Here is a 24,753-nt window from a genome sequence, read left to right as displayed (position 1 = left end):
ATCCCTAAAGTTCAGGACATCTTTGTAAGCACGTCTTATAATTCACATGTCATTTGATAAAACAGTCAGTGCATCCATGTTGTTTTTAATCATCGAGTAAGCTTTAAATATTTTTGGTTCAAATAGGCTGTTTATTTTCTTTCGTTTTACTCAAATAACTGTATTAGACTGTAATAGATAAGCCTTACATGAGATTAACGACGCTGTTTTTTAAAACCTTCCTTCTACATATAGCTAGTAGTCTAAATAGTTTGAAAACAAATATACATTTGAAGTTAATTTAATATGTAATTTTGGTTTTGTAAGCCTATACGGAAAATAAACTACTATTTTACACAAAAACTGGAGCCTAAAGGCCCTACCTATAGTCCAATATTCTCCCCCATTCAGGCCTATCAGTTCCATTGTCCAGGGAAAAAAGGTTACTGATGAGGCTACCTGTACCATTCACATGCAGTAAATAGTTTTTCACATTGGAACGTTTGGAAATCACAGCTTTGACCTTACCCCGACCCATCCACAGATTATTTACATTTTTTTTCACCGTTTGTTTGTCTTTAGGGACAGGGGTCTAAACCAGGTGTACTCAACTCCTCCCCCACGAGGTCAGGAGCCTGCTGGTTTTCTGTTCTACCTGATAATATATGTTTTTATTTCTTAAATGTAACCTTTATTTAACCCAGTCAAGTCAGTTAAGAACAAATTTGTATTTACAATGACAGCCTAAGCAGACATTGCTGGGCCATTTGTGTTTTGCCCTATGGGACTCCCAATCACAGCTGGATGTGATACAGCCAGGGACTGTATTGACTCTTCTTGGGCTGAGATGAAGTGCCTTAGACCGCTGCACCACTCAGGAGCCACCTGGTGTCAGAGGTTTAAATAAATCAGTCCCTGACTAGAGGGGGAACAAATATATGCAGTGGTACTGGCTTCAAGGTCCAGAGTTGAGTTTTAGGGGTCTAAACATTTGATTATTACAAAATAAATGTAGTCCAATGGAGGGATAGTAGTCCAATGGTGGGCCAGGTGTATGGGCCTTTTGTCTATAAATAATACCAATACTGAGCTATATTGTACGCTCCAAAAATTTGGGAAATACATACTTTTATAGTAATACAATTACTCAGAGAAAGATATTTTGTTTAACAATTCATTATTTTTTTCTCACCCCTGTTTTCGATAGGGTTTAAATCCGGAGACTGATGGCCATCGCAAAATGTTGATTTTATGGTCAATTAACTATTTATTTGTAGATTTTGATGTGTGCTTGGGATTATTGTCTTGCTGGAAGATCCACTTGTGGTTAAGTGTCAGCCTAATGGCAGCAAAGCACCCCCACACCATCACACCTCCTCCTCCATGCTTCATGGTGGGAACCATACATGCAGAGATCATCTGTTCTCCTCCTCATGAGAGCCAGTTTCATCATAGAGCTTGATAGTTTTTGCGACTGCACTAAAATAAACTTTCAAGGTTCTTGACATTTTCCGCATTGACTGAACTTCATGTCTTAAAGTAGCGACTGTCGTTTCTCTTTGTTTATTTTAGCTGTTCTTGCAATAATATGGAATTGGTCTTTCACCAAATATGGCTATCTTCTGTATACCACCCCTACCTTGTCACAACACAACTGATTGGCTCAAACGCACTAATAAGGAAATAAATTCCACAAATTAACTTTTAACAAAACACACCTGTTATTTGAAACGCATTCCAGGTGACTACCWCATGAAGCTGGTTGAGAATCTCAAATATAAAATCGATTTTGATTTGTTTAACACTTTTTGGTTAATACATGATTCCATGTGTTATTTCATAGTTTTGATGTATTCACTATTATTCTACAATGTAGAAATAAAACATTTAATAAAACCTTGAATGAGTAGGTGTGTCCAAACTTTTGACTGGTACTGTATATATACACATTACCAGTCAAAAGTTTTGGACACACCTACTCCCCTGCATCTCAGTTGGATTAATAAAACAGGGTGTTTTATGGAGCCCAACTTGGCACAGTGGTCGTACATTCCTCTCCCCATGTTAACAGTCACAGTCACTTAACACGGAGAACTACAGGACAGTGGAGTCTATATAGTGAGACAGTTTGTGAATCAGAGCTGTTCAGCAAAGGAGGGGGTTATCCTGGGTTTACATTTACATCATGTTACTAACATATGTAGCTAAATATACTGTATATTTAAACATAATATCATTACTTAGACCTATTACTATTGTATATGTAAAATATGTCAACTATATATTAAACACCCATGCATACATTTAATATGTCCTATGATTAAAGGCTAAGTGTTCAATGTCTGGCTAATAGTAGTCTCTCTCTCCCCATCACATCAACCCCCTCTGTCTTCAAGGTTAGAAAACTAAAATGTTGGTGGGGGACATGGTGGTGAGTGCTGTGACTGTGGATTTTGGAGTGTCACAATTACTCTAAAGAATGGTTTTTTAGATTTGATTTATTTAGATTGTTTTCTGACTGTGAATGACCAATAAATTGCTTGATTATGTATTTTAAAAGTGCAATAAAATCACACAGTAATGTTACAGAATCAATACACAGTAGACCATAGCCAGGGCTGGTAGAGTACAGTTATGTCAAGAAGATGAAAGTCTTAGTGAAGATTTATTAAGGTATGCTACATGGGCCACTTTCAAAGAATTTGTTATCAAAGGAAATACTATACGCCTTCACCACCAGTTAGCTAAACTGCACAAACAAAATAATTGCATTCATGATTTTCATTGACAAATGTCAATACATTTAAAAAAAAAAGGTCAGCCAAAGCAAAAATCTGATACAAATGATTTTTTCCCGAATGCTGTAAGTAAAGAAATGGTTTGCTCAGACGGAGATGACTATAGTCAGTGACAACTGTGTGGAGTTTTGTTTGTGGGAGTTAAGGGTTTGTGACAGCAACTTTTTGAGCTTTATTCAATTTATAGACACTATGTTCTAGGATTTTCTATGATCTTCTATTGAAGAACCCCTTACCTACAAATTACTCTTCTTGTCACGAATACCACGAAGGTGGCTCCCCTTCCTGTTCGGGTGGCGCTCGGCGGTCGTCGTCACCGGTCTACTAGCTGCCACCCGATCCTTTTTCCTTTTCGTTTATTTCGGTCTAATTGTTTTCACCTGTTCCTTGTTGGCGTTTTGGGATGGGTGCTATTTAGGTTCGTTTTGCCGTAGTGTTTGTTGCGGGCTTATTGGTTGTTACGTTTGGTGATGTATCGTATCGTGTCTTGTTTTGGGTTTTTCGCTGTCCAGTGTTTTTAACGAGGTTTGGGTTTTGTTTAGCGCCAGTGTTTTGGGCATTCACCATGTTTGGACCTGTTACGTTTTTGAAGGACTTAAAGCGTTTTTCCCGTTCATTTCGCTCTCTGCATTTGACTCCTCACTCATTTCACCTCACCCGCCGTTACTCTTCTGTAGTTTGTGAGCCTAATTGATCAAAGCATGCTGCATGAATGTTCGTGAGAGTGTCAACTTTACATAGATAACTTTTAATAGCTTTTAATTCTGACTCTACATACGTTTTTGTCACAACAAAAAAAGACTCAGTGTCTCACCATCACCGCTCTGCTCAGTTAATCAGATAGATAATGGTTGACCCAGACACACTAGACGAATCCAATGGTACAAACCAGAAGTCTGTAACCACACAATGTTCACAAGGGGTTAAAAGTCTTAAATCATGCCAGGGCAACGTGGGACTCTACCGACTTATAATGGGGAACAAATAAAGCATACACAACGCATGACCTAGTACTGGACAATATCAGCATTTTGAGTAACAGGCCGCACGTTTGTCATATAACGGATTATTTCATAATAACGAAAATTATAGTCGAACCATGGTAATCCAAAAATAAAAAATCCTAAAGAGAAGGACAAACTCTACATGTCCCCTCAGCGCCCCGCCCCGCCGTTTAACACCTTCTCTCAGTATGAAAAGGTCCTATAGGCCTAGTTAATGTAGAATGCGCACCTTCCGTTTGTCCTATTGTTCTAGCGGACATATATCCAGAGGTCTGGAACGGCATCATTCCAGGTTAAAGTTCATCTGAGAAGGTAGTGATATCAGTGCTCTGTGTGTGACTTGGTGTGAGAAGAACTCTACAACGAAAAATATGCAGAACACGACAGAGACATCATGGGAACTCTCCTACCTCCACAGGCTCCGTTCCAACGTTTTCAGCGAAGGAAGAACCAACGTTATGGCAAGAAGAGAGACCTCTGCCTAGACAGAGAATGCTCACATTTAGTCAGGTAAAACCAATATATTTTATCACCCAGGGTGTCATTTCAATGTTGATCTGAAAAGGAATTACTGGTGCTTAATTAATGACGAGTGCTAATATGGAGTGTTATCATTTGCAGTTGATGGACAAGTTGGAGCTTTCCTCTCAGGAGACAGAAAAGGCATCGAGAACAACATCAGGGTCTGCTTATCATCCAACGATTGTTTTGTCAAGGTATGTCCACAACAAGTAATCTCAACCTTATCAGACAGTACTTATTGTATGCTTGATTCAACCACCCTGAACATTAATAGACATATTGTTTATCTTGTTTATCTATTTCAGGTTCCAGTTAGTCCATATTTGCCACACTCAAAGAAGAATTTCTTGGAAAGTCGACGAGAGTCCAATTACAGCGAAGATGGCAAGACGCCACTTCAAGGGCATACTGGACTTGTTCCCGGAGTTGTCCACCAAAGTGCGAATGGAGGCAGAACAGATATCAGAGCGCTTTGCCACCTCAACAACACAACCCCACACTAGGCTTCATATCCAGAAGAGAAGGAGGTGAAGTTCAGTAGTCCCTTTCTCCATCGAATCCATCTTGAACAGAGACAGTCCTTCTCGTCTGAGCCCAAGACCCACTGCATTTGCGGTTGTGTCCAGCGCGCCCAGCTACACGACAGTGGCAACCACAGTCCACGGACTCATTGGTGATGGTGATGTAAGGCATATCAAGAAGATGTGCATGTGTGCCGAGCCCTCCTATCTGATCCACTCCAGACCCAGCGTTGCTCCTCGTTTTGCCGACCCACCACTTAACTGTTATTTGAAGTACCTTTGCCCACATACGCTTGTGATGCTCACTATTTTGGATTGTAACAAACTTGGTTAAAACTAGGTTAAAAGTTTAAAACTAGGTTAAAAATTACGAAATGCAATCGCACTAGCGGTTCGGGGGGTGCCCCTGTGTCAACAATTGTGGCCCCCTAAATGTAAATATGAAATAATTTTTTCATAACTAATTTTTGCTATCGTTCTTTTTTTACATCCGTTATTAGACAGTGGCAATGCGGAACACTGATTAAGCTTTTGATGCTCACTATTTTGGATTGTAACAAACTTTTTATTTTTTTTTTGTCATTGTGGACTTTTAACTTTGTATATGTTTTCAATAAGGAATCCTTGGTAATATAATTATGTAATCGAATTATTTTAATTGATGTGATAACTGGCGCCTGCTGGGCACAGACATCAGTTCGACCTCATATTTGATTTACATTTTTGAGTTGTAACAAACTTTTTTTCATTTATTGTCATTGTGGACTTTTAACTTTTGTATATGTTTTCAATAAAGTCTACTTGGAAAGAAATTATGTAATCTAATTATTTTAATTGATGTGATAACTGGTTAAAAGGCGCCCTGCAGTGGCAATGCGGAACACTAATTTAACCCACACATTTTCTAGAGGGACGGCTTAGGCGAACTAGGCAAGTAAGTTCAGAACAAATTCTTATTTTAAATGAAGGCCTAGGAACAATGGGTTGTTCAGGGGCAGAACGACAGATTATGAACCTTGTCAGCTCGGGATTCGATTGGTACTATTCCAACGCTCTAACCACTATGCTACGCTGCGCCGCCCAATTTCAAGAGATGTCCATGGCTAAATAGACAATATTTAGTCTATACACACTTTCTATACAAAATCTAATTAACTATGTTCATTAATGAATGTTGTTACACATTATTAACTTGTATTTGAAGTTGCATAGACCTATTTAAATTATTATAAACTGGGTGTTTCAAGCACTGAATGCTGATTGGCTGACAGCCGTGGTACATCAGACCTATACCATGCGTATGACAAACATGTATTTTTACTGCTCTAATTGCGTTAATAACCAGTTTATACTAGCAATAAGGCACCTAAGAGGTTTGTGGTATACAGTATGGCCAATATCCCACGGCTAAGGGCTGTATCCAGGCACTCCACGTTTGCGTCCTGCGTTATACAGCGCTTAGCCGTATTATGTATTTGCCTTATTGCTTCATTATGCCCTCGAAGCCAGTGTTTGGAGGATATTTTGGCCAATATTTGTCAAACCATGCCAATATACCCTCAACCATCGGCTTCGTGGGCATTATCACTTTTATACCACAGGTTACCAACATATTCAATAATTATTGACATATTTTCGTTAAAAACGTTATTTTGATGAATTTATTCACACTATTTCATCCTTCCACAAGATATGTCCCGACACAAATCTAGGGTTGCTAACCAAGCCGGCTGGTTGTTCGTTCTATGGGTTCGGTTGCTAGAGACGTGACGCAGTCGTTCAGTTTCTGTATCTATGGATGCGACAGTCGTTTGTTCTAAATGTACCATTGCCATACTTGCTGCCGACGTTCTTATTCCTTACTTGCTAGCTAACCAACTACGGCTAACTTACAGTCAAAAAGTGCAGCCAGAATAACAACAAAGTAGCCGCATTTTCTTAAGCTGTTTCAAGTGACATTTATTTGGAACATATACTGCACAGGTTTCAAACTCATTCCACAGAGACCCTGGGGGTTTCGCTTCACCCTTGTACTTGATTGATGAATTAAGGTCACTAATTAGTAAGGTACTTCCAACACCTGGTTGTCTAGGGCTTCATTGAAAGGAAAAATCAAAAACCTGCAGACACTAGGCCTCCATGGAATGGGTTTGACACCCCTGATATACTGCACGCATCAAGTAGCCTATGCCTTTTAACCATTTCTTATATATCAATTAAAATCAATAGATATGGCAACATTTTTTTTTCCAAATACACTTTATTGAAAACATATTATATATATAAAATGTTAAACGTGTTATTCTATTATGTTTTTTGTTAGCAATAGGGTAGTGTAATATTTCGAATCTCTTTTTTATTTGTATTTATATACTACAATTTGTTTCTTTTGTCTTTGATACTTATTTTTGATATTTATGAGTCTTATTTTGTATATATATATTTATAGTTATATAGTTTTAAATGTTATGATTATTTATTTGTGTTGTTCCAAATGTGTAAATAAAACATGAAGGTGCTGAAGGRAGACATACAAGCTAGAACYGCCACTAACACCTTCGCTGAACACTCTTCAGGCAATATACGTGGATGGACACTTGTGAGGTAGGAGAGTTCCCATGGTGTTCTCTGTTACGTTCTGCATCTTGTTCGTTGTAGAGTTCTTCTCACACCAAGTCACACACAGAGCACTGATATCAGGACCTTCTCAGATGAACTGTGGACGTGGAATGATGGAGACACTAGACACTGAGCCTGATTGGACAGCTCGGAGCTGCTCTTTTCTGTCCATATAAACACATGGATGGGTGGGAGAGGCAGACCAGGAGGAAGGAAGGAAGGAGGGTGTGATCAAAGCAAGACATCCACCCAGCCTAAATGGGTTGTTGATTAAAAAAATAACTAACTATAAATTCAACTATTGTTCTTTCCCGACATTATTTTATTTAAAACAAACTTTATTAGGATGAATTATAAAAGTAACGGTTCAGCTATTCAACACCCTAAAATTGCCACTTTCTATACTTTGCCGAAATTACATAAGAATGTTACAAAACTTCCAGGGTGCCCTATTGTAGCGGGCATTGATGCAGTAACAGCCCCTCTATCTACTTTTGTTGACTTTTTTTATTAGACCACTCGCACAACAGCTCCCCTCCGTTGTAAAGGACACCATCAGTATGATCTCTATCATAGAATCTCTTGAGCCTCTCCCTGAGAATACTTTGTTAGTTACTTTTGATGTTGAGTCGTTATACACAAATATTCCACACGAGGGCAGTATTGAAGCTATGGAACATTTTCTTCCTCAACGTGACCCTAATAAACTACCTTCCAGTGCATGCATTATAACATTGGCTGAAATAGTACTCACACACAACTATTTCATGTTTCTAAATGATTTCTTTATTCAGACGAAGGGTACTGCTATGGGATCCCCCATGGCTCCTAACTATGCTAATTTGTATTTGGGTTACATGGAGAAACAGTCTATTTTCAATCCTCTCAAAATTGTTTTCTTGCATAACATCATTATTTGGAAACGGTATATTGATGATATTTTTGTTCTATGGAGGGGTGATGCAAAACAGCTCCAGGCGTTCCATGCTTTTCTTAACTCCTGTTCTGAACATTTGAGATTTACTATGCAATCTGATACACGTCAAATCAGTTTTCATGATCTTCTGATCTTGTGTGAAAATAATGTTCTATACACTGATCTTTACAGGAAACCCACTGATCGTAACAGTTTGTTGAGGGCTGACAGTGCCACTTCCCTTGAAAAATAGTTTGCCCTACAGCAAATTCTGTCGAATCAAAAGAATTTGCAAAAAACAATCCGATTTCGACAGAAATATGGCTGAGACGGAAAGAAAGTTCAAGGAGAGGGGGTACAAATATGATCAGATTAATATTGCCATTGAGAAAATTCAAAACAAAACGAGACATGACCTTTTTCAAGCGCAGTCTCGCAAAAAGACGCATTCTTGCATTCTAACTACCCGCTATTCAAAGCGCTCTGAACAAATTAAGGGAATAGTTCACAAACATTGGCACATTCTAAAATCCGATGATAGTCTCGGTAATGTGTTTTCGGACCTCCCCTTGGTCGTATTTTCGCGGGGCAGAAATCTCAGAGACCAATTGGTACACTCTGATTTACCACCCCAAGATATTCCTGAACAACGTCTATTTGCGCCCCTACTGGATGGAAATTATAAGTGTAATGGCTGTGCTCAATGCAATGGCACTTATAAATGCAGATCCTTCAAACACCCACAAACAGGGAAGTCGATCCCAATCAAAGGTGTTATTACGTGCTCCACTAAGGCAGTTATTTATCTTATAACTTGTCCTTGTGGTAAAAATTATGTGGGTAAAACAAACCGCGAATTAAAGTACGTATCTCAGAGCATCGTAGCACCATTAGGTGCAAAAACTTGACTTACCCAGTTGCGGCCCACTTTTTGGAGGCAGGCCAGTCGATTTCGTCTCTGCGTTATATTGGCATCGAACATGTCTCCCTCCCTATGAGAGGGGGTGACCTTGATCATTTATTGTTAAAACGAGAGGCTGCCTGGATCTTTAATTTAAAGACCCTTGCTCCCTTCGGTCTCAACGTAGACTTTGATCTGAAGCCATTCTTGTGATTATTGTGACTTTGCCATTGTAATTGTTTGTAAGCTTGTGTAGTCTAAAATGAATCTATGATTGTATGCTATCCATTTGTTTTTTGTATGCTGCTCTTTGTATGCCATTTCAATATTGAGAATTAACCAATGATATWAGGCCACTCTTGGCCATGATTACAGACACCCGTGTGTCTTTTGACACTATATAAACGAGTCATCCCGCAGTGTTTGTGATTATACCCTGATGAAGACAGCTTGGCTGTCGAAACGTTGGTAATTACATTTTTGCATCTGAGTTCCTAGAGTGTTCGGCTCTCCTTTATTTTTATGTTTTCTACTCCGCTAGCCAGCACCTCGCCTAAATAGGTGTGCGTTTCTTTTTATTCTAGATTCATCGATGAACCCCACCTGCTATGGGGTTCTTTCGAAAAACATTAAGGTTCTTCGATGAACTTTGAGGATCTTAGAACCCTTGTTGAACCCCTAATTTTTAGAGTGTGTTATGCAAAATATGCACTTTTACGCATAAAGCCCCTGGTATTTGTGTCGCCATAACGTGGATAGTGAGAAAATGATATTAAATTAAAATGTTGCAAATATTACACACACAAAAAAGTAAGGAACCTGGTTTCCTCGTCTATTGTCAACAGTAGCAATAGACATATCGATGCGCCATGACGCATGCGGTTGTCTAATTTAACTCAAATTTATTATTTGTCATTATTAGGGATCCCCCCCTCCATTACTTGTGAAAAACTAGATGAATGTTTGTGGAAAAAAAAAAATTGACATCTTTCTGTTTTCTCAACGACATTCAATTCAGCATCGGAAAAAGTCGCAAGTTTAAGTTTGTTCCACCTGAGTGAGTCCAATCATAAATCAGAGACCACTATGATGACATACCAAATGCATTTGATGGATCCTTTTTCTTCTAATGCCTCTTTAAGGGAAAAGTAATCCAAAAGTAACTGAAGGTAATCAATCAGATTACGTTACTGAGTTTGGGTCATCCAAAAGTTATGTTACTGATKTAATTTTTTTTGCAGGTAACTGTAACGGATCACATTTAGAAAGTAATYGAATGTGGGTATGACCGTTACATTACAAACTAAAAATCTTAGTTTTTTAATAAATACTTACACAATTCTATCAACCCATAGATGGAATCTGTTTTGTTGATGAAGCAGAGGTGAGGAGCGTCACCCAGCATGRTAAAAAACAATTGGAGTATAGTTCTGCTGTTTTATGGCGTGTGCAATGATGCCCGATGGAAATAGACAAGTGTTTGTTGTTTTGCAGTAACTTCTTTGTTGTTGTAATACCGCAAATGTACCTGAAAGTTTTACCATCAAGGATTACAGCTTTAAAGCTTGATTCAACCAAATGCCTAATACAATGTAGTTCTAGTTGGTTTGCCAAAATCAATTCCCCATTTTTTTTATTGTTTATAATACCCTTTCAGTAGGCATATTCGGTCTTGACATRTGCAATATGCCTGGTTTATGGCCTACACTGTAACTGCATGTAATATGAWTAACCACTAGATGAGAGTAGTACACCTACTTGAACACTTCTCCACAACCTTTAGCAAAGCCCTGGCAGAGAAGGCTATATATTTCAAACGGCAGTTCAGTCACAAAGCAACTCCTTTGGTAAATATACCATTAAAAAAACACATTGTAAATGAGCACTACTAGCTATGCTGCAGTGAATAATATTAATTGCATTATTTTCAATAAACTATGTAGGTATACACTGTATGAATTTGGAACCATAGACAGCAACTTGCTGGAATATTTGGGCAACCTCAATTCTGACCATTCTACTTTATCAGTATTCTCTGTTGGCTCCAGTTATCAACACTGTTGAAGGGTTATGTAATTCAAAGTTGACTGAGCACCTGACCACCATCAAGGTTAGCAAATATGGAGTGAGTGAAATCCGTGTTTGCGATTCTATCTAGAGTTGTCTGTGCAGGGTGTATGCTATGTGGTCGGCACCTTGCCGCACTGCACCTGACTGAAACATGGACTATAGGGCAGACTCATTTGTAGAGGTGCAGAAGGGCATTGTGTGAGTGTGTGTGTGTGCCTTTGTGCTTGCAGTCTGTTAGGYTACTTCTGTGGCCCATTCAACTCAGCAAGGTGGCCGACTTGACCTGCAACTCCTTCCTGAATAGCACTGAACTCTGCCGGGTCAATGCAAAAAGATGCAAAGTTCAAGAACTGAAAGGTATGACGGAAACCACTCTAAATATATGTCCCCATCTCCACTAGTGAGTGCCAATATGGCATGTAGGCCTACACTGTTTGTTGTTCTGACACACCCACTGTTCAGAAGACAGTAGGTTTACTCACCCACAAACCCACAGGCCACAGGTGAGATGTATCATAAAGTCTACATCCTGCTGTAAAGTTACAATCCAGGATGTTGTGGATCTTAATAACTTTATTTGAGACTTTGGCGGCATGCCAAATGGCACCCTATTCCCTACATTGTGCACTACTTTTGACTAGAGCCCTATGGGCCCTGATCAACAGTAGTGCACTATATAGGRAAYAGGGTGCCATTTGGGACAAAGGTCTATCAGAGTCAGACATGTGTATAGTACAACAGCATCTGTGCTAACTGGCACATTGGCTGTTCACCTCATAGTCCACAGGAGGGCCTCAGTTGGTTTTATATCCATAAAGCCTTTAATACACCTATTGTGTTTTTGTCCTTCTTACCTTTTAATATTTGTTAAGCACTTTGAATTGCATTTTCTGTAAGAAATGTGCTGTATAAATAAAGTTTGATTGGTTGATTGATACATCTCATGAAAGAGCAGCACAAGGTGATCCTGCCTTACACTACATGTAGGATATCTTGTTCGATAAGAATGTCAGCTGTTTTTAATTTCAGAATCAGAACAAAATTCAGCCAATGACTTTCAAACTATAGATGCCATTTAACAGATGCTTTAATCTAAAGCGACTTAGTCGTGTGTGCGTACATTTGGGGGGGAATTGAACCGACTAACACAAATGATGGAACACTGAATGAGATGTTATGACACCTATCACCATCTTTGTTGAAGTTTATATTGTTACATCACATATTAGCGTTGCATTCCAGCCTGGTATAAGAGACTACCTACATATCAGTATTATGAACAGAGATCTGTAGGTATGACATTTGACTATTGATAGTCTTAGCTGCCTCGTGTGAATGTGTGACTGTGGAGGGAGCTAGTCACGGGTCTGCAGTCCGGAGAGGAAGAAAGAGAGGATGATGGTGCTGTCAGTCAGCACTCTGTGTCCACAGCATACTTCTATTCTATGGATTACTGATGGCTGACCTAGATTGTGACCTCCCTCCCTCCCTCCCTCCCCCCCCTCCCTCCCTCCGAGTGATCAACAGAGATTACACACAACAGAGACAACCTTGTTGTGGGCTACGTCCCAAATGGCACCCTATTTCCTGTATCTTGCACTATGTGGTCTTGCTAATGTGATACGGGACATTGTAGCGTATTCATGAGATTTGTTTAAGTGTTTCCTGCCAGATGGGGTCTCTCTCTCTCTCTCTCTCTCTCTCTCTCTCTCTCAGCTTTTTGTTCCAAATATTTACTTCCCATGCAAACAGGATGATCATACCAATACGATGTTTATAAGGTAAACATGTCGTATCAGAAGTGCATTTTAGCAAAACAAACATCCATTCCAGATTAATTGGATTAGAAAATAGACATGGTTATTCCAACAGATTCCCTGGAATTGAACAATCACAGTAAATGGAAGCTATGATGATTGGATATGTAAACTGGCTCAGCCATTAATCTGTTTCCCTGCAATATATACTGTGCAGTTTAGTTTATTTWATTTATTTAACTTTTATTTAACTAGGCAAGTCAGTTAAGAACAAATTCTTATTTACAATGACGGCCTACCAAAAGGCAAAAGGCCTCCTGCAGGGACGGGGGCTGGGATTAAAAATAAAACATAAAATACAAATATAGGACAAAACACACATCACGACAAGAGAGACACCACAACACTACATAAAGAGAGACCTAAGACAACAACATAGCATGGCAGCAACACATGAAAACACAACATGGTAGCAACACAACATGGCAGCAGCACAACATGGTAGCAGCACAAAACATGGTACAAACATTATTGGGCACAGACAACAGCACAAAGGGCAAGAAGATAGAGACAACAATACATCACGCGAAGCAGCCACAACTGTCAGTAAGAGTGTCCATGACTGAGTCTTTGAATGAAGAGATGGAGATAAAACGGTCCAGTTTGAGTGTTTTTGTAGCTCGTTCCAGTCACTAGCTGCAGCGAACTGAAAAGAGCAGCAACCCAGGAATGTGTGTGGACCTTTAACAGAATGTGACTGCCAGAACGGGTGTTGTATTTGGAGGATGAGGGCTGTAGTAGATATCTAAGATAGGGGGGAGTGAGGGCTTTATAAATAAGCATCAACAAGTGGGTCTTGTGACGGGTTTACAGAGATGACCAGTTTACAGAGTAGTAGTGAGTGCAGTAGTGTGTTCTGTAAGGAGCATTGGTGGCAAATCTGATGGCCGAATGGTAAAGAACATCTAGCCGCTCAAGAGCACCCTTACCTGCCAATCTACAAATTTTGTCTCTGTAATCTAGCATGGTTRGGATGGTCTTCTGAATCAGGGTTAGTTTGGCTGCTGGGCTGAAAGAGGAGCGATTACGATAGAGGAAACCAAGTCTAGATTTAATCTTAGCCTGCAGCTTTGATATGTGCTGAGAGAAGGACAGTGTACCGTCTAGCCATACTCCCAAGTACTTGTATGAGGTACTACCTCAAGCTCTAAACCCTCAGAGTTAGTAATCACACCATTGGGGAGAGGGGCATTATTCTTAACAATTCACATGACCTTTGTTTTGGAGGTGTTCAGAACAAGGTTAAGGGTAGAGAAAGCTTGTGGGACACCAAGAAAGCTTTATTGTAGAGCGTTTAACACAAAATCCGGGGAGGGGCCAGCTGAGTATAAGACTGTATAATCTGCATATAAATGGATGAGAGAGCTTCCTACTGCTTGAGCTTTGTTGTTGATGTAAATTGAGAAGAGGGGTACTCCCTTGGTGACAGGCAGTGGCTGAGACAGCAGATGTTCTGACTTTATACACTGCACTCTTTGAGAGAGGTGGTTAGCAAACCAGTCTACCGTATCTAGTCTAGTCTACCGTATCAAAGTGGGATGCATGCCAGCAAAGCCACGACACAACACTAAACAATACATTAATTGCACTATAGCGGTGATAGTTGTCAACTTTCTGTTCCTATGAAAGATGTCTGCAGAGTATGATACATTGATAAATTAGCTGCTAAAGGCATGTTCTCAATGGTTGCATTACATCCACTTGTTATGAATATAGAAATTAAATTAGATTCAACACATTACACATGGTAACCAACCCCTTAGTGCAAGTACTATTCCGATTGCCTCGAGTGGTGCCACATGCTTGCAGAAGCAGGAGGATAATAAACACCAAACACACACTTTGCTCCCCACCCAATAGTACTACAGTAAACACGCGGCAGTCACACTGCGCACATCTTTCATGTCAGGACAACGCCTTGTGATTCACATCACTTTGATAAGACGACACAGTTGCCGTCCAGAGATAAACGGATATCCCGTCACTGTTCAAAGATAAATTCTAGCTTATCCCACTGCCATTTGCACTCGCCAAAAAAAGGAAACTTATAAAAGGCCTACATTTGGTTTTAATGAACCAAATGTAGGAGTATGTGATGCTCACACTTGTCAATACCCAATACTGCATAGAGACTAATATCCAGTGCTGAAAGATGAAGAGAGCAGAATTGCAATTCTGCTTATTTGAATTGTCTTTTTGTTTAGGCTTTGACACAAATTGCTTTCAACAACATTAACTAGATAACATGTTGTGTCTGTACGTCTATTAAAAAGTCACATTTTGAGATAAAAAGCCATTGCTAGATGGCTTCTATCAATATTCACCACATTTACATTTACATTCATGACTTTTAATAACCCTACTCATAATGCTTAATGAATGATGATAGAAAATACAACAACCTTTAGTTTACAACACAACGATAAATGTACCCTTGTGTGTGTGTGTGTGTGTGTGTGTGTATGCGCGCACCTGCACACAAAGGGGAGTAGAAAAACACTTCAAAGCATCTCATGACTGTAAGGTTAGGATAGGCTAATGAAATCATTAACAGGTCTCTTCTGATATCCAGGTCAAATACTCAAGTGTCCACCGACTAAACCTCAAACTATAATCATTAACCTCGGTCACAAGCAAGTTAGGGCAGTTTGTATGCATATTTAATGAATAACATGGAGCATATAAAAGATAACAAAAACTTAATTGTTTACCTATTTTGAGGGGGAAGTTATTTTCAAGGATTTAAGGGCTGTAGTGAAAACCAATAGATCAGGGGTCTCCAACAGGTTGATCTCGAGCTATGGCGAGCTACCAGTAACCCACCTATGAGTAGAATCAGACACCTCAAACTCACAGCTACTATCTAATTAACGCAACTTTTACATTATCCCACCCCTGGTTAGCCACTATTGGCTATAAAAAACAAACCTAACACAATATCTGCCAATTAATTTCCAGCAATATTGCCCCTGTCTGTCTGTGTGGTGCTTGCATTTGTCTAATACATCTGTAGCCAGTTGATGTCATAATCATCTTGTGGGTTGACAGAAATGCTTTCACCAAAACCTTCTCAATTAAATGTTAACTGCAAAGTAGGTTTACCTGGCAGAAGTACACTATATATGCAAAAAATATGTGGACACCCCTTCAAATGAGTGGATTTGGCTATTTCAGCCACACCCGTTGATGACAGGGGTATAAAACAGCACACAGCCATGCAATCTCCATAGATAAGCATTGGCAGTAGAATGGCCTTACTGAAGAGCTCAGTGACTTTCAACATGGCACCGTCATAAGATGCCACCTTTCCAACAAGTCAGTTCATCAAATTTCTGCCCTGCTAGAGCTGCCCTGGTCAACTGTAAGTATTGTTATTGTGAAGTGGAAACGTCTAGGAACATGGCTCAGCCGCGAAGTGGTAGGCTACAGAATCTCACAGAGCGGCACTGCCGAGTTCTGAAGCACATAGCCCATAAAAATCATCTGTCCTCAGTTGAAACACTCACTACACGCAGTTCCAAACTGCCTCTGGAAGCAACGTCAGCACAAGAACTGTTCGTCAGGAGCTTCATGAAATGGGTTTCCATGGCCGAGCAGCTGCACATAAACCTAAGATCACCATGCGCAATGCCAAGCATCAGCTGGAGTGGTGTAAAGCTCGCCGCCACTGGAGCAGTCTGACGGATGAATATGGGTTTGGCGGGATGCCAGGAGAACGATACCTGCCCRAATGCATAGTGCCATCTGTACAGTTTGGTGGAGGAGAAATAATGGTCTGTTTTTCATGGTTTGGGCTAGGCCCCTTAGTTTCAGTGAAGGGAAATCTTAACGCTACAGCATACAATTACATTTTAGATGATTCTGTGCTTCCAACTTTGTGACAACAGTTTGGGGAAGGCCCATTCCTGTTTCAGCATGACAATTCCCCCGTGGACAAAGCCAGGTCCATACAGAAATGGTTTGCCTGGTACAACATTTACAACACTAGTTAGATGTGGCCTACATCTGTATGCATCCCAAATGGCACCCTATTCTCTACATAGTGCACCACTGTACCCTACATAGTAGTGCGCTACAAAACGAAGGAGCTGATCATGGATTTCAGGAGACAGCAGAGTGAGCATGCCCCCAGCCACATCGAAAGGGCCGCAGTGGAAAGGGTGAAAAGATTCAAGTTCCTTGGCTTGCAAATCACTGACAACCTGAAATGGTACATCCACACAGACGGTGTGTTGAAGATGGTGCAACAGTGCCTATTCAACCTCAGGAGGCTGAAGAAATTTGGCTTGGCCCCTAAGACCCTCACAAACTTCTACAGATGCACCATTGAGAGCATCCTGTTGGGCTGTATCACCGCCTGGTAYGGCAACTGCACAGTCTAAAACCGCAGGGCTCTCCAGAGGGTGGTGTGGTCAACCCAACACATCACCGGGTCCACACTGTCTGCCCTCCAGGACATCTACAGCACCCGGTGTCACAGGAAGGCCAAGAAGATTATCAAGGACCTCAGCCACCCGAGCCACAGCCTGTTCACTCCGCTACCATCTGGAAGGCGGAGACAGTACAGATGCATCATAGCTGGGACCGAGAGACTGAATCACAGCTTTTAAGTCCAGGACATGAGACTGTTAAATAGTCACCAATTTTGATTCGATTTGAATAGGTTACCAAGTAGGACGCGAACATAGTTGATCTAATTTTTCATCTCAACTGCAATTACTGTAGTGTCCGCAAAACACTACAGTATTTAATATAGTAAATACTACTCTTTTTACTACCGTATTTATACTATTGTCATACACTATAGTATTTTTTAATGTGGGAATGCTAAGTACCATCAATGGAAAGAGCCTCACTAGATCATTGGCCTGGCCAGCAATTACGATGCAATCCATACTTGCCTAACTGACATGTGACATGTATCTGAGTCACAAGCCGTCATCATTGTTACACACCAGTTGCATCATTCTACCTCTGAATGCTGATTCGATCCAGTCAAAATGGATATCGTGATGACAACACCACAGACTTATGCACACACTATACTGTAAGTGGCATTGTAAAAAAGTGTCTGCTAAATGGCATATTATTACTGAATATCCATCCTTCCTCTGAACAGTGCTACAGACTAAAGACTTACATGCAGAGATGTAAGGATTTTGGCCACTGGCTAGTAGACTGCAATTTTTACTAGCCCGTGTCCAAAATCTGTGCCATGCGATATATGAAAAGACAACATTTTACTAGCCGGGTAGCTAGTTGGACATGTTTTCTACTAGCCGGTCTGAAGAGTACTAGCCATGAGCTAGTGGGCTAGCTTAATTTCCCATGTTCTCTCTACTCTAACTTGTTTCCCTATCTTCCAGGAACTTGGGGTGAGGGGAGAAAGGTTCACTCTTACATATCCAATAGATTTGATCACACCACAAAGAGAGGTCAAGTGAGGTGGGACAAACAGGACTTGAATTGTATTTATAGTGAAGATCAGGGCAGTAGAGCAATGCATGAACCCAGCGTGCTCACAAATCAAACAGGACCCTAAACTCTATGACCCTCAAATGGTAGCGCGGCAGGTAGCCTAGCGGTTAAGAGCATTTTACTAGTAACTGAAAGGCAGCTGATTCGAATCCCAAAGCTGACTAGGTGAAAAATCTGATGATTTGCCCTTGAGCAAGGCACTTAACCCTAATTKCTCCTGTAAGTCGCTCTTGACAAATGTAAATTAGAAACGTTTGCGAGGGGGAAAATAGAATGTGGAAAAATATTGATGATGATTATGAAACAAATACATTTCCAATCAGTAAGTCCTTCACCCCTCATAACCTGAGTCCCAATGCCCCAGACTCTTCTTCACATACATAGCGCACTTAAATGTCAGACAACAGATAGTGTTTGAGGAACCCTGGTCTTCTTTCATCTGCATATGCATGAACACACACACATGGTTGCTGGGAGAGGCCTTTCTGACTTCTCTCACAAACACCGTAATCAGCCAGGTAGAAGTCCACTATTCTTATCAAGTGTAGAGACACTCTTTGACCCAAATACACAGTCCTACAACTCCTATTAACTACTCACGTCCTGCACTATATCAAACATCAAATCTACTGAGAATTATCATCATTCAAGACTGAAGTTACAAGTAACAAGGTCAGTACAGGTAGATCAAAGCGGGGACAGAGAGACTGAAAAACAGCTTCTATCTCAAGGCCATCAGACTGTTATACAGCCACCACTAGCACAGAGAGGCTGCTGCCTACATACAGACTTGAAATCATTGGCCACTTCAATAAATGGAACACTAGTCACTTCAGTAATGCCACTTTAATAATGTTTACATATCTTGCTTTACTTACAGTTGAAGCCGGAAGTTTACATACACCTTAGCCAAATACATTTAAACTCTTTTTTTAATATTTTTTTTTTTTACAATTCCTGACATTTAATCATAATAAAAATTCCCTGTTTTAGGTCAGTTAGGATCACCACTTTATTTTAAGAATGTGAAATGTCAGAATAATAGTATAGAGAATGATTTATTTCAGCTTTTATTTTTTTCATCACATTCCTAGTGGGTCAGAAGTTTACATGCACTCAATTAGTATTTGGAAGCATTGCCTTTAAATTGTTGAACTTGGGTCAAAYGTTTCGGGTATTCTTCCACAACCTTCCCACAATAAGTTGGGTGAATTTTGGCCTATTCCTCCTGACAGAGCTGAGGTAACTGAGTCAGTTTTGTAGGCCTCCTTGCTCACACAYGCTTTTTCAGGTCTGCCCACACATYWATAATAGGATTGAGGTCAGGGCTTTGTGATGGCCACTCCAATACCTTGACTTTGTTGTCCTTAAGCCATTTTGCCATAACTTTGGAAATATGCTTGGGGTCATTGTCCATTTGGAAGACCCATTTGCGACCAAGCTTTAACTTCCTGACTGATGTCTTGAGATGTTGCTTCAATATATCCACATAATCTTCCTCCCTCATGATGCCATCTATTTTCTAAGTGCACCAGTCCCTCCTGTAGCAAAGCACCCCCACAACATGATGCTGCCACCCCCGTGCTTCACGGTTGGGATGGTGTTCTTCGGCTTGCAAGCCTAATCCTTTTTCATCCAAACATAACAATGGTCATTATGGCCAAACAGTTCCATTTTTGTTTCATCAGAACAGAGGATATTTCTCCAAAAAGTACGATCTTTGTCCCCATGTGCAGTTGCAAACCGTAGCCTGGCTTTTTTATGGCGCTTTTTGAGCAGTGGCTTCTTCCTTGCTGAGTATACTTTCAGGTTATGTCGATATAGGACTCGTTTTACTGTGGATATAGATACTTTTGTACCTGTTTCCTCCAGCATCTTCACAAGGTCCTTTGGTGTTGTTCTGGGATTGATTTGAACTTTTCGCACCAATGTACGTTCATCTCTAGGAGACAGAATGAGCGGTCCTTCCTGAGCGGTATGACGGCTGCGTGGTCCCATGGTGTTTATACTTCCGTACTATTGTTTGTACAGATGAACGTGGTACCTTCAGGCATTTGGAAATTGCTCCCAAGGATGAACCAGACTTGTGGCGGTCTACAATTTTTTTTCTGAGGTCTTGGCTGATTTCTTTTGATTTTCCCATGATGTCAAGCAAAGAGGCGCTGAATTTGAAGGTAGGCCTTGAAATACATCCACAGGTACACCTCCAATTGACTCAAATTATGTCAATTAGCCTAACAGAAGCATCTAAAGCCATTACATAATTTTCTGGCATTTTCCAAGCTGTTGAAAGGCACAGTGAACTTAGTGTATGTAAACTTCTGACCCACTGGAATTGTGATACAGTGAAATAATTTGTCTGTAAACAATTGTTGGAAAAATTACTTGTGTCATGCACAAAGTAGATGTCCTAACCGACTTGCCAAAACTATAGTTTCTTAACAAGAAATTTGTGGAGTGGCTGAAAAATGAGTTTTAATGACTCCAACCTAAGTGTATGTAAACTTCTGACCTCAACTGTATCTCATATGTACACTACCGTTCAAAAGTTTGGAGTCAACTGCRCTATCAATTTAGGAGTCTACAATTTCACCATGTTCAACCTGCAGATCGATGTGCCTCACAGAGTAGAGTCTAACATTTGCAACAGCAGATATACTTTTGAGGAGAAACTTTGCCCATGCTATGTCTTGCGGTGCATTCTGGGCGATTTTGGGAGAAGGAGCGCTCTCTTTCAAGGAGTGAATGGGAGTCTATTGGGCACTAGTTCAAAAACCAAACACTAGCACTAATTTTGTCAACAAGAAGTACAACATTACAAATCTTTTTAGAGATGTGAGATAATTAACTTGCTATCTGTAGTATAGTATAGCTGTGGAATCGTGACATTACATACTTACGAGGAAAATAGGCACATTTCTCGASATATACACTGACTTTGAGAAAGGATTGCATGACGATTAGCTTAGCAACTGCATGACGTAGCATGACAACGTATATGCGATTGGTCAACAGTCTGCTGTGTGGGGCGTTATAAGTTCCTTCATTCATTGGATTCCTATCTCCTTTCTATAATGTCTCTGGCAACTGCAACATGCAATGCACCCTGGACTAAAGAGGCAGACAAATAGGAAAAATGTGCTAGACACTCAGTTAAATTACAAATTTCAAGGTAGGAATATCGCTAAAATATGATCAATGGCTCATTCGAGAGAAGACCCCCCCCCCCCATCATTTCATGATCACATGAAATGACCCAGGGAATAGATAGAATATCACTCAGAGATGCACAAAAGCAATATAACATTCAAAATGGTGGAACCTTTTCTTTAATATAGTGAAACATGATTTGCTAGATTGCAATAATGTTTTCTGTGTAGTATGAATTTAATGTTCCTGAATGGGAAACTACAGTTGTGTAATGGATCTATTGTTATTTGTGTCATGCCCTGGCCGTAGAGAGGTGTTAATTCTCTATTTTGGTTAGGTCAAGGTGTGACTAGGGTGGGCATTCTAGTTTCCTTATTTCTATGTTGGTGTGGTTGATTCCCAATCAGGGGCAGCTGTCTATCGTTGTCCCTGATTGGGGATCATATATAAGTTGTCATTATCCTTTTGGGTTTTGTGGGATGTTGTTTTCTGTTTATTGTCTGTTACCTGACAGAACTGTTCGCTTTCGTTTTCGCTTTGTTATTTTGTTTGAGTGTTTTTTGGACCCTGATCTCTCTTTTGACGAACATATCAAGAATGTTTCAAGGACAGCTTTTTTCCATCTACGTAACATCGCAAAAATCAGAAACTTTCTGTCCAAAAATGATGCAGAAAAATGTATCCATGCTTTTGTTACTTCTAGGTTAGACTACTGCAATGCTCCACTTTCCAACTACCTGGATAAAGCACTAAATAAACTTCAGTTAGTGCTAAATACAGCTGCTAGAACCCACATTTTTTATCATATTACTCCAGTGCTAGCCTCCCTACACTGGCTTCCTGTTAAGGCAAGGGCTGATTTCAAGGTTTTACTGCTAACCTTTCTTTCTTTCTTTCTTTCTTTCTTTCTTTCTTTCTTTTCTTTCTTTCTTTCTTTCTTCTTGTCTCTTTCTCTCTCTCTCTCTCGGAGGACCTGAGCCCTAGGACCATGCCTCAGGACTACCTGGCATGATGACTCCTTGCTGTCCCCAGTCCACCTGGCCGTGCTGCTGCTCCAGTTTCAACTGTTCTGCTTGCGGCTATGGAACCCTGACCTGTTCACCGGACGTGCTACCTGTCCCAGACCTGCTGTTTTCAACTCTCTAGAGACAGCAGGAGCGGTAGAGATACTCTCAATGATTGGCTATGAAAAGCCAACTGACATTTACTCCTGGGGTGCTGACTTGTTGCACCCTTGACAACTACTGTGATTATTATTATTTTGACAAATTGCTGGTCATTTATGAACATTTGAACATCTTGGCCATGTTCTGTTATAATCTCCACCCGGCACAGCCAGAAGAGGATTGGCCACCCCTCATAGCCTGGTTCCTCTCTAGGTTTCTTCCTAGGTTTTGGCCTTTCTAGGGAGTTTTTCCTAGCCACCGTGCTTCTACACCTGCATTGCTTGCTGTTTGGGGCTTTAGGCTGGGGTTCTGTACAGCACTTTGATATATCAGCTGATGTAAGAAGGGCWATATAAATACATTTGATTTGATATAGTTTCGAAAACCTGACCCTAGGGTTGGGTTTTCGAGACGAGACCTCATAGGGCTCTGGTCAAAAGTAGTGCACCACATAATGAATAGGGTACCATGTGGCCCTGGTCAAATGTTGTGCACCATGTAGGGAATAGGATGCCTTTGGGCCTTGGTCAAAAGTAATCAGTGTTGGGGAAAAGTGAACTACATGTAGTTCAATTAATAAAATAAACTACATTTTGCAGTAGCTTGGTGGTAGTTAAAAATAAATTACAATCTTGGTATTGTTTTCAGTAGTTAATTACTTTGCCATGTAGCGGTGTAGATAACTACTGGAACTGCACACTGCTTTTTTTTACTAAAATAATATATGGGTGAAGTAGGCAAGAATATCCTTTCTTTTTTGGCATCAGACCTGCCTAATTCTCACTTAAAACATTGTTTTTGTGTTTAAAACAGATAAGTGACAAAATTCTGTTGACAAGCGTGATCTGTTCTTGCAMTTTTATATTCTATGACATTTCAGATTTAGATAGGATACTTTTTCATGAAGTAGTTTGGATGAAGTGAACTACTTTTTAAAGTAACTTTAATTCAGTAAACTACATTTTTCTTAAGCGTAGTTTTAGTGTAGCTTAACTTCTTGCAGTGGGAAATAATTGGTAGCTTGGTAAACTCTCTTTTCAGAGTAGGTTCCTCAACACTGAAAGTAATGCAGTATGTAGGAAATAGGGTGCCATTCAATAGATCACAAGAAAACTGAAGTCAATGACATAGGTTAGTATTGATTGAGCAACACAGAGACAGAAAGCACTATTTGTAGAGGATCCCTAATACCATATCCAGAAATACTGAGGGAACGTGAAGGGCTTCCCTTTATACAGACTTCTCTCTGGGTAGCTCTGGTCAAGGGCGTAAGTGTGTGATCCTTAGTGAAGGAACATGCACAAAAAAACCTGGACCAGAGCTACTCTGGAAAATTAAAACCCAAGGTTGCGTGCCTGCATTCCTTCTCTTCCTCCTCCTCCTTTTCCTCCTCCTCTTCTCATGCCTGATGTTAACTGTTGCTTAAAGTTTGTGCTTAAAAATTGCCCTTGGCAGGTTGACAAGCAGTCAGAGGGAGTGAAGAATACCTCCCCGACTCCCTTTCTCTTTAAGATACAACATAGATTACTTAGTTTTGGCACGGCTTTGTAKAAATACGACAGGGTTGCCAAGATTCCAGTACACATCCAGCCACTGTCCAGTGAAAGTGTAACCTACTAATATCCCAGTAATGACCACCTAACCATGAAGCATGGACTGTTGACAAACTAACAAGCGTTCCTGAAATAAACTCACATCAAAAGTAACCCTCTTGGATGCCAAACACGTCACAAAATTAGTGAATGTAATAATTGCACTAAAAATGCAAAACTGTCCGGATAAATACATGTAGTTAGAGGTGAGAAGTGGGCA

Source organism: Salvelinus sp. IW2-2015, linkage group LG30 (genome assembly GCF_002910315.2).
Source record: "Salvelinus sp. IW2-2015 linkage group LG30, ASM291031v2, whole genome shotgun sequence".
Classification (NCBI taxonomy): Eukaryota; Metazoa; Chordata; class Actinopteri; order Salmoniformes; family Salmonidae; genus Salvelinus; species Salvelinus sp. IW2-2015.
This window is presented reverse-complemented; position numbering follows the sequence as displayed.